Source organism: Felis catus, chromosome C1 (assembly GCF_018350175.1).
Source record: "Felis catus isolate Fca126 chromosome C1, F.catus_Fca126_mat1.0, whole genome shotgun sequence".
NCBI lineage: Eukaryota > Metazoa > Chordata > Mammalia > Carnivora > Felidae > Felis > Felis catus.
The window spans coordinates 106373979-106384480 of record NC_058375.1 but is presented as its reverse complement, the minus strand read 5'-3'; the positions used below and the strand labels follow the sequence as shown (position 1 = coordinate 106384480).

The following is a 10502-nucleotide window of genomic DNA, read 5'->3' as shown; positions in this document are numbered from 1 at the left end:
TGTTTATGTGAGTGTGCGAGTGAGCATGTATGCATGAGAGTATGTATGCAAACGCCATGTGTGTCCATACATGTGCATTCGTATCTCTGAATGTATACATGTGTATGGCCATATCTGTGTGTTTGTGAGTGTGTGTACACCCGTGTGTACGTACATTGCATATACATGTGTACAGTATGATTTACATATGTGAATGGGTAGACATGCACACACAAACCCATGTGTGTGTTGTGTGCATGTATATATACCCATATCTGTGTATACGTGAGTGCATCTGTGTGAGCACATGTGCACATATATGAGCGTGTGTGGCCATGCATAGTACGTTTGTGAGGGTGGGCGTGCCTGCCCCTGTGTATGTGTGCACTATAACAGCCAGGTGACTCTGGAGCTGCAGAAGGCAGGGGCAGGGAGTAAAGCACTGGCATTCACAGTGTCCAGGAACCAGGCCACCTCAGACTAGCAGAGGGCCCCAGGGAGGGAGCAAGGCTTTCTCTAAGCCAAGGAACTCTGCACCAGAGCGGCTACGATATTATTCTTTGCTGACAGGACCACCAAGGCACAGTGGTGATGCCATGTGCCCAGTGCCCAATGCCCAGCCATGGACAGGAGAGCTGCCCTCTAAAGAGCCCACGTCTCCTGAGCTCCCATGGCCCACTGAAAGCCAGCAGCCCCGGCCTCAGGAAAGGATCTTTCTACAGGTTCTTTACTAATTTTCATAGACAGAACCCAAGGCAGAGCCCCAACGCCAGACACTGCTGGACAGCCTGGCGTCGAAGAAGGAATCCAAGGTCAGGCTGGCTCAGTATGAAACTGAATCTTCACCTGACACTCAAAGAATGGAATGGTTCCTGTCATCTCCCAGAGATGTGTAGATGGAGCCCTACTAGTCCCCAGGAAAGGAAGAACTGGTTTTTTCAGATGCTAATCATCCAGGGTTTATGGGTTCTAGAACTCTAGTGACAGATGGGAAGCATTTGGAGAAGTAAGTGGGCCTCCCTCATGTGGACTAAGTGGAGGTCTGAGGCCCGGCTGGGGAGAAAGGGAGGTGGAGAAGGGTGGCTACAGGGGGTTAGCAGGGGAAGTTGCCCAAAAAAGAGAGGGTTCCTTGCTTGAGAAGCACAGAGGTGGGAGCTTGAGGTGGGAGAGCCTTAGCAGCCTACCCTGTGAGGGCACTGTTCAAGGCCTCCTCTGGGGCACTGGGCAGCTGAATCACCCAGTGAGCATGCTCCCAAGGCCTAGAGGAGGTTCCTCCTGGAGGCCTGAAGAAGACTTGCCTTCACTTGTTACCTCACATGTCACCTCACCTTATCCCCTGCTGTGACTGGTCAGTAGGAGTGCCACCCAGTCAGGGCCACAGGCCTTGGCTGCCCATGTGACTGACACGCTCTCTGCCACCAGGATGGCCGTGACCTGAGGAAAGCAGAGCACTGGGCACCCCCCAGAAGCTGGTGAAGTCACCATCACCTGTGTTTGGAGGGCTCACAGGCTTGGCCACGGAGCCAGTTCAACACACAGTGACACCCCTGTTTCTGAGTTTTCAGGGGAGAAACGGTTCAGGATATCATGGGAGCAGTGTTAGCCATTTGATGTGTTTTGGAAATGGAACGTGACCTTACTTCATGCCCCAAACTAGTAAGGCAGATTTGCAAGTGACACCATGTAGTCCCATTGATTTGAAGGTACCACCTCTCAAGTGACTGTCTAGGTTTGAAGAAGAAGGGATTTCAAGTACAGGCCTCGCCGGAAACTGTGAGCCCCACCCTGAGTGTGCCCACACACCCATTCAGGATTTGTCGCTTTCTGAGCTTCGAGGGCGTGACTCTCTGCCTCTTGGTAGTTCACAAATAGGTAACTCCAGCTGAGCTGTGGGAGGGGCTCTCACATCTGGAGGGAGGGGAGCTCAGGTTCCATCAGTCCTGGCACATCCCCTACCTGTACTCTGTTGGGACCCCCACCATCAGTGCAGTGATCATACCGGGCAGTGGCACCTGGAGCTAGCCCCTGCTTGTCAGCCACCCAGCTCCCCTGGGCCCCGGGCCTTCCACCACAGCCCTGTTCACCCTCTGTTATTCTTCTCTGGGTGGCACCTGCTCAGGGCCCTTCTGGGCACAGCACTTAGCAACCGCTTCTTTTAGCTCCATCCTGTGCCCAGGTTTGGTGAGCACAGGGTTCCTCTTCACCCCCCTCCCCCCCCCCCGCCATGTTGGCTAGTCTGAGGCTAAGCTTCTGCATTTCCCCAAGCCGCTCATTCACCCATCCCACCCGCAGGCCAAAACCCTTAACAACTGGATGAAGCAAAAACGCCAAGGCAACTGATTTATCACTTTCAATACGCGACACGTATTTTCCTTTCCGAAGGCCAGCTGTGGGAGTCCAGGGTGTACAATGAATCTCAGGATGATACCTCCCGGAGGAAACCATAAACGAAGGACTGCTCTGGGGGTAGTCAGACGGGATTTGGGCAGAAGAGCAGGAAGAGCGGGGAACGAGCTTATGACCAGGTGGCATGATCAGCAGCCTGCCAGACAAGATCCAGTCGGAGATGTCTAGTTTGGCTCCAGCAGTATGTTTATAAATTAGTTGCAACATTTAAAAGTTAGAAGGTTTCAGGGGCACCTGGGTTGCTCAGTCTAAGTGTCCAACTCTCGATTTTGCCTCAGGTCATGATCAAGGGTCATGGGAGGTCCACACTCAGCATGGAGCCAACTTAGGATTCTCTCTCTCTCTCTCTCTCTCTCTCTCCCTCCCCACCCCCAAAATAAACAAAATAAACTTTAAAAAGAAAAAGGTTTCACATAACATAAAAGCCTGGATTTGTACTGGCTTTTCCGGAGAAATTAGGAAAGCTGGTAATTGGGCCTGTGTCCTTTCATAGCACCTCCTGAGTGGAGCAAGACCAGGATGGCCGCCTCTGAGCATCCTTCAGTTTCCCATCACTCAGCCTGGCCCCTGACCCTTGGCTCAGAAGAAGGTCAAGAAACCACCCTTCCCTGAGGTCAGGGCCAGCCTGAGCAGTCTGAAGATCAGTCACAAAGAGGGCACGAGCAGTCTGGGACCCCTCTAGAAATTGCAGGGGTGAGCCCAAGAGCCAAGTCTTCAGGAAGAAATGAGTTCATAGACCTCTAGGAAGTCCAGTAGGGAAGTCCCTGCCTCATCCAAGAAGGCCAGATGGGGCCACCCTGACAAACCACTCCAAAGTGCCGGGAACCCACCATCACAGGAGGGAGCCGGCTGGCCCCCATCAAGGGAGCTCCACCACATGTTTGGAATGGTCTGAGAGGGCTTCCAGGGCCCCCAAACTGAGGAGGACTTTGTAAGGTTTTTGGAAGTGTTTCTCTTTTTCTGTTTCCTCTTAGTGATTTACAGTTGTATCTCTAAGCAAAGAGTGTCCTGTGAACTTGTTTAGTGGGAGAAAGGGAGGAGGGCAGGCTGGGGAGACTAAGGGCTACTCCATGATGAAAGGGAACTCCCAAAGAGACAGGGGTGGCTATGAATTTAGATTTGGGAGCTGCTAAAAGGAAGAAAGGATCCTGAGACCAGGAAGTGATCCATGGAAACTACCAGGCCTTGGTTACCTCTGTTGCTTTGCGCCACACCAGAGAAATTTCTAGATCAGTGGGTGCTGGAGCCAGTTCCTACCACCTTGCAGGAGCCAACTGTATACATCTTTCCCCTGCCTCACAGTCAGGGTAAGTGGTTTCACTGGTAGCTTGAAATCAGCCAGCTGTGGGAATATTTCTACCACAGAAGTTGGCAAAAGCTACCAGTTAGAGGTCCCCCCCACCACACCCCCACAGGAAGTGGTTGTTAATTATTGATGGGCACACCACTGCTGGTTCTCCTGTGGACCACCTACCTTTCAGGTCTGGCCCAGGATATGCCTCTGGGGACAGGTCATATCGCAGTGAGAGAAACCCCCAGACTCCACATTCCCCCATGAGTCCCAAACAGAAAGTGAACCAAGCAGGCAAATAGGCTAAATCAAAATCCAACGGGAGTTCTGAATTATGCTGAATGTTGACTGACTTCTCTCTTTTTTCTAATTGCATCTCCAGGGGGTCCAGGTCTGGGGAGATGCTTTCTTTCCTCTGAGCTGAGTTTTCTTTGTTTTTCCTGAGCTGAGTTCACACAGAAGAAGGGTTGGGGCCAAAATTCATGCTGGGAAAAAAACCCATTCGAGGCACTGGCCAATACCTTTCCACCTCCCTGCATAGCTGACCTCCCAGCCCACATCTGCAAGGGTCTTAGTTTTGCACGGGGAATCCATGACATGTGTGGAATGGTGGGGAAAGGAGTCAGAAGGGGAGAAAGTAGCACTTTCTCCACATTCCAAGTCTTTCTCTCCCTAAATGGCCTAGAACAAACTCCTTCATTCTACTCCAGCCACTGACTGCAGGATCACACCTATGGTTTTGCCATCGGCATAAATGTCCTCAGATGTCTTTATTTCTAGTCACCTTTAATCTGTCATACCATTGATCCCATTGTACTGCTCTTAAATATCACAGACATTGCCAGGTCTTTATTTCTTTTCTTTTCTGTCTTCTGGATCTCTTCCCACCCAGCTGGGAGATGGAGGTTGACCCACTGGACAGCCCCTTCAGTTTTTCGTATTGCCCTGGACAGTAGCATCCAGCTGAACTTTGGTAATCATCAACTCAAGGAAAATAAAAGTTATACAAGAAAGGATGTATAACTGGTACTTGGCAAGTGTGAGAACAACACTTTTGTAATCATAATGATGTAAATATTTAACAGTTGATTTAACCAAAAATTGTGAAACAACTCAAGTGGGAGAAGGCCTACAGGAAAATTCTCTTGTGTTTCTCCTTCATGGTTGCACCGCACTTCTCACACCAGATGCATGGCCTTGTCCCACACCGAGCAAGTCTCTGCAACACCACCTAGATGTCCTATAATTCAGCTCTGACACTAACCAGAGTTAGATGCAGACCCCACAGGTTCATGGCTTAGTCCCATGAGACTTCAGATGCCAATGGCAAGTGGTGGGTTCCTGGGTTGCTTACAATGTCTGTCTGACTGGGCTATAAATCAGAGGTTCCCATGACCATTTTGCTCGGATTCGATCATTGGCTGGAACCACTCACAGAACTCAGGGAAACACTTATGCTTACTGGTTTATTACATAATGAAGCATATGATAAAGGATACAGATGAACAGCCAGGTGAAGAGGTGTGGTCTGAGAGGGTCCTGAGCACAGGAACTGCTATCCCCATAGAGTTGGGGTGTGCCAACCTGGAAGCTCTCCAAACCCTGTACTTTTAGTGCTTTTATGGAGGCTTCATCACATAGACATCATGGATCATTAACTCAGTCTTCAGCCCCTGTCCCCTTCCTGAAGAATGGAGGGTGGGACCTGTTGGGGAAGGTCATCAAGAAGACGTGACTGTTAGTTGACCCATAAGTTGGACCCCGATGATCAGAGGTCCCCACCCCCTCCCCTGTCCTTGGAATGTGGGTTCCACTTGCCTTTACTACTCCTAGAGGCTGCTCCAAGGACACAGCTTTGAGTAATGATGTGGTTTTGAAAACGCCTGCATAGTATACATGATTGGCTCCAGTTAAGGACTTTCTCTCTCAACCTAAAATGTGGCAGGTGGGTGTGGGGATCCACTTGTCCTGCTGCTGCCCAAGACTAGCCTCTCCTATAAGTTCCCTTTGCTTCTTAAAACTGCCACCTGCTAACCTGGCGTGGCCTGCCTCTTTCTTGGGTCTCTCATTGCCCTTCCCTTATGGGCTGGTTTCAGATTACACCAGGGAAGCTCCCAAGGGTTTCTTTTTTTTTTCTTTCTTTCTTTCTTTCTTTCTTTCTTTCTTTCTTTCTTTCTTTCTTTTTTAATGTTTATTTATTTTTGAGAGAGAGAGAGAGAGAGAGATAGCTTGAGTGGGGGAGGGGCAGAGAGAGAGGGAGACACAGAATCTGAAGCAGGCTCTAGGCTCTGAGCTGTCAGCACAGAGCCCAATGCAGGGTTCAAACCCACGAACCATGAGATCATGACCTGAGCTGAAGTCTGGTACTTAACCCACTGAGCCACCCAGGCACCCCTCCCAAAGGGTTTCAAAACCTACAGGGACTGGAAGTTCCAAGCTTTTAATTCTGGTTTGGTCTTTTTGGTGACTGGCCCCCATCCTGAAGCTATCAGGAGACTCATTATCCAGAGTTGCCTCATTAGAACAAAAGACATTCCTATCACCCAGAAAATTCCTATGGATTTAGGAGCTGTGTTCAGGAACCAGGGGCAGAGACCACTATATATATTTTCTATTACTTCACAGACGGTGTTACTTTTCTAGTCAGGCAACAAGAGATGCTGATCCCACTGGGGTGTACCATCTACAAGGGAAGTCTGGCTGTGCATGGGTGATAAGCTAGGTCCCACGTAGCTTTCGGGCAATGAAACAAGGATTTCTTTTCTCAGGTTCAGCTATTGATTCTTCCTGGAATCAGGATAAACCTGCCAACCTGAGGCTTCTGATAACCTTCCTGGGATCAGGCCCCTCCTTCTTCCTACTCCCCTTTTCCTCCGATTCCTCTACAGTCCATGTACCCTCTTTAAGATTCCTCTTTTCTCTCCTGTTTCCTCCTCGAGTCCCATCCTCCCAATCAAGTATCACACATAGAGACTGGCAAGGGAATGGAGGGATGCCAGGTACCAGGGGAGGCCTGGGACAAGCCAGAGGGCATGACGTCTGGCTCCAGCCAACAGCTGCTGCATAGGCATAAAGGTGACTTGTTCCCAGATCCTTCTACTTATCTGGAGATCCTCGACCTGTTTTGTGTAAAAGTCTGCATTTTAAATGTTGGCATTTTTAGCTAGACCCAGAGACTTGAAACGATGAGAAACCTGGTTTCCACATCTTTGAATAAATTTCATTCAAACATTCACAGAACAGGACAACATAGGCGGTGTGACTGCCGCTGGAGGGCCGAGGAGGCGGCAGGCCCAGCCAGTCCTCGCCAAGAGGTCACGGCAGGCGCCAGTGTCTGGGAAGGTATTCATTCAGCAAGACGACAGCAGCACCACACACTGCCAGCTCCAGACCAAGGAGAGCCGGATTGATAGGCAGCAGTTTGAAAAAACAATTCGAACTCTAAGTAACCTTTATGCAGAAGCAGAGAAGCTTGGGGCCAATCACATCTTGAAGGCTGTTTTGGCTTCCCCATATTCTTACGCATGGAAACCCATTATGAGAAGGTTCTGAAGACAGCGTCCCAGTAGGAGAGTGAGAAGATATATGCTTTCCAAGGCCTCCCCCGACAGATCCTATTGAGAGAGGACTTCGAGTTATTGACATCACCATTTATGAAGACAGAGGTGTGAGCAGTGGGAGATAAACCTAGAACTAAAGATCGCTCCTCCAGCTGGGACCCTCATCTATCCACTGGCCGATCACAGAGTGTCCCCTACCTCCTCTCTGCTGCCAGAGCAACGGCGCCATTTACCCCAAGGACTTTCTAAAATTCCACACCTGGAGTGACCTCTAGTCACTCAGCATCCACTTTGTGTCTCCAAACTGTGTAGGACTCTGTAATCTTTTTATTAGTTTCTGAGAAAACACAATGAAGCATTTCACTTTTTTTTTTATTCAAAGCCATTGAGGGGCACCTAGGTGGCTCCATCGGTTGGGCGGCCAACTTCAGCTCGGGTCATGATCTCATGGCTTGTGAGTTTGAGCCCCATGTTGGACTCTATGCTGACAGCTCATCACCTGGAGCCTGCTTCAGATTCTGTGTCTCCCTCTCTCTCTGCCCCTCCCCGACTTGTGCTCTCTCTCAAAAATAAATAAATGTAAAAAAATATTTTTTTTTACAGCTGTTAAAATAAGCCATTAGGCAGCTCAACACAAAGCTAATTTCTCATCTGCCACCAGGATGGTGGTTCTCTCATTCCTGGGGCCAGCTTCCCAGGTGGCTCGAGACTTCAGCAAGTCCCATCTTAGCCAGCGTTCAGTCTTCTTTCCCCCAAAGTCAGAAAATACTTTTCTCCAGGATTTTGGTGAAAGGTAGGCTGTGTCTGTGGTTTTGCTGACGCATCTCCCAGATCTCAGAGAATTACCAGTTTTGCATGACCAAAATCTTAAAGATCGATTTCTGCTCTTCAGTTTCTCCAACTGAAGCTCATTGGAAAAATAATGCATAATGTTATTTGTTTTGTTATAGCAATTGTTCCTAATTAAAACAGTATTTAGTGCAATTTCCAGTTATTTTTCTTTGGAGAATTTTGCTATTGCATTACCTTGAATGTTGGGAGGATGTAGTATGTGTTGCGTGTTCCTTACAAAAATAAGTAAGCACAATAAAGTGGATGCTAAACTATCAAACACATAAATGTCCCTGCCCTGTCCCTGAATGTGTAATAAGCAAGTATAATAAATATTTGAATTATAGTTTTGTTATAAACATAAATTATGAAAAAAATATTTGATAGGAATAATACCGTATATTCCTAATTTTTAACTTGTCCCTACTGGCAAACCTTATGATTGAGAGACCTTCCTCATATACAGTATTCAGTGCACAGAAATCCTAGGATTGGTTCAAGTACAGTAAGTTCAGTGAGTTCCAACTAAAACTCTTAAGTCCGAGTCCATGTTTATAGTTCTTCTGGCGATATGTTTTTGGTTTCATGGTTTATTATGCCCTTCATTCATCTTTGGGGTTTGAGAGCACTGTATTTGGGAGAAAGTTAAAAAATATATTAGGAAAGAATGAAACAGTTAAAAGTTTTACTTTCAGAGATACTCTAGGTGCTACTGGATTTCATATTTCAGACTTGGTTTCCTTTATGGATCTGTTAGTTATTCAGTAAATCCCATCAGTCTGTGTAATATTTTAATTGTATAAAATTCCTTTGTTACTTTATAGCCTGTGATAATGTATGCCTTTTACACCTGTTGCAATAACTTTACTGAAATAATAACACATTAGTAAAGCTTTTCTTTTTTTAATTTAAAAAATTTTTTTTAATGTTTATTTATTTTTGAGAGAGAGGGAGAGACAGAGCATGAGCAGGGGAGGGGCAGAGAGAGAGGGAGACACAGAATCGAAGGAGGCTCCAGGCTCTGAGCTGTCAGCACAGAGCCTGACACGGGGCTCAAATTCACGAACCGCGAGACCATGACCTGAACTGAAAGTCAGACACTCAGCCAACTGAGCTACCCAGGTGCCCCAGTAAAACTTTTCTTAAACAAACAAACAAGCAAAAAAACCTTCACAGGACATAATGAAAATATTTATATTCTAGTCTTCTGGGGCAGCCAAACACAGAAAGCAGGTGGGACAAAATCTGTAAACTTCCCTATTAAATCTGTCTGGTCTTTCAGAAACTGCCAAAACTCACCACCACCATCACCATCATCATCATCATCTCCACCACCATCATCATCACCACCACCACCACCACCACCATCACCATCATCACCACCACCACATCATTATCATCATCACCACCACCACCACCATCATCATCACCATCACCACCATCATCATCACCACCACCACCACCATCATCATCACCGCCACCATCACCATTATCATCATCATCACCACCACCATCATCACCACCACCACCACCATCATCACCATCACCACCATCATCATCACCGCCACCACCACCATCATCATCACCACCATCATCATCACCACCACCACCATCATCATCACCACCACCACCATCATCATCACCACCACCATCACCATCATCATCATCATCACCACCACCACCATCATCACCATCACCACCATCATCATCACCACCATCATCATCATCATCATCATCTACCTTCGCACAGTTCTGACCTTCAGAACATGCTTTTCTCCAATGAACTAAAAACTGGGACTTATAGTTGAAAACTGGCAGTTTTAATTCAACAGAACAAATATCATCACCAAAAAAGCCCACTGGCCTGCAGACACTGGTTGAACACTCTTCCCACCTTTCCCCTGAAAGCCGCCTCTCTTCCAGGCTTGCCAGTGACAAGGCCACCACTGTCCATCTCCCCACCTCACCCTCAGCACACAGCCTCTTCCCTGGGGTTCCCAAAGCATGAGAGCACCTTGGCTAAGCTGCTTCCTTCCAAATAATTTCCTTTTTTTTTTTAATTTTTTAATGTTTATTTATTTTTGACAGAGAGAGAGAGACAGAGCATGAGCGGGGAAGGAGCAGAGAAAGAGGGAAACAGAATCCAAAGCAGGCTCCAGGCTCTGAGCTGTCAGCACAGACTCCGATGCGGGGCTCAAACTCACAGACCGTGAGATCATGACCTGAGCCGAAGTCAGCCACTCAACTGACTGAGCCACCCAGGCGCCCCATCCAAATGATTTTCTGTCTCTGCCTCTAAGATCTTCCCCTTCTCGTGTGTATCCCCACGAGGGACAAGCAGGTGGAGGCTTCTCCGTGCCACCCCTTGACTGGGATATCAGAAGGGGCAACTGAGAGCTGTGAGGTGGTTCTCTGAGGGCCAGGACCATACTAGG

General features: G+C 47.9%; 1 pseudogene; it reads left to right on the top strand.

The window, feature by feature from the left end:
• Positions 1–6892: 6892 nt before the first annotated feature.
• LOC102900061 lies at positions 6893–7695 on the top strand (annotated as a pseudogene).
• Positions 7696–10502: the final 2807 nt, after the last annotated feature.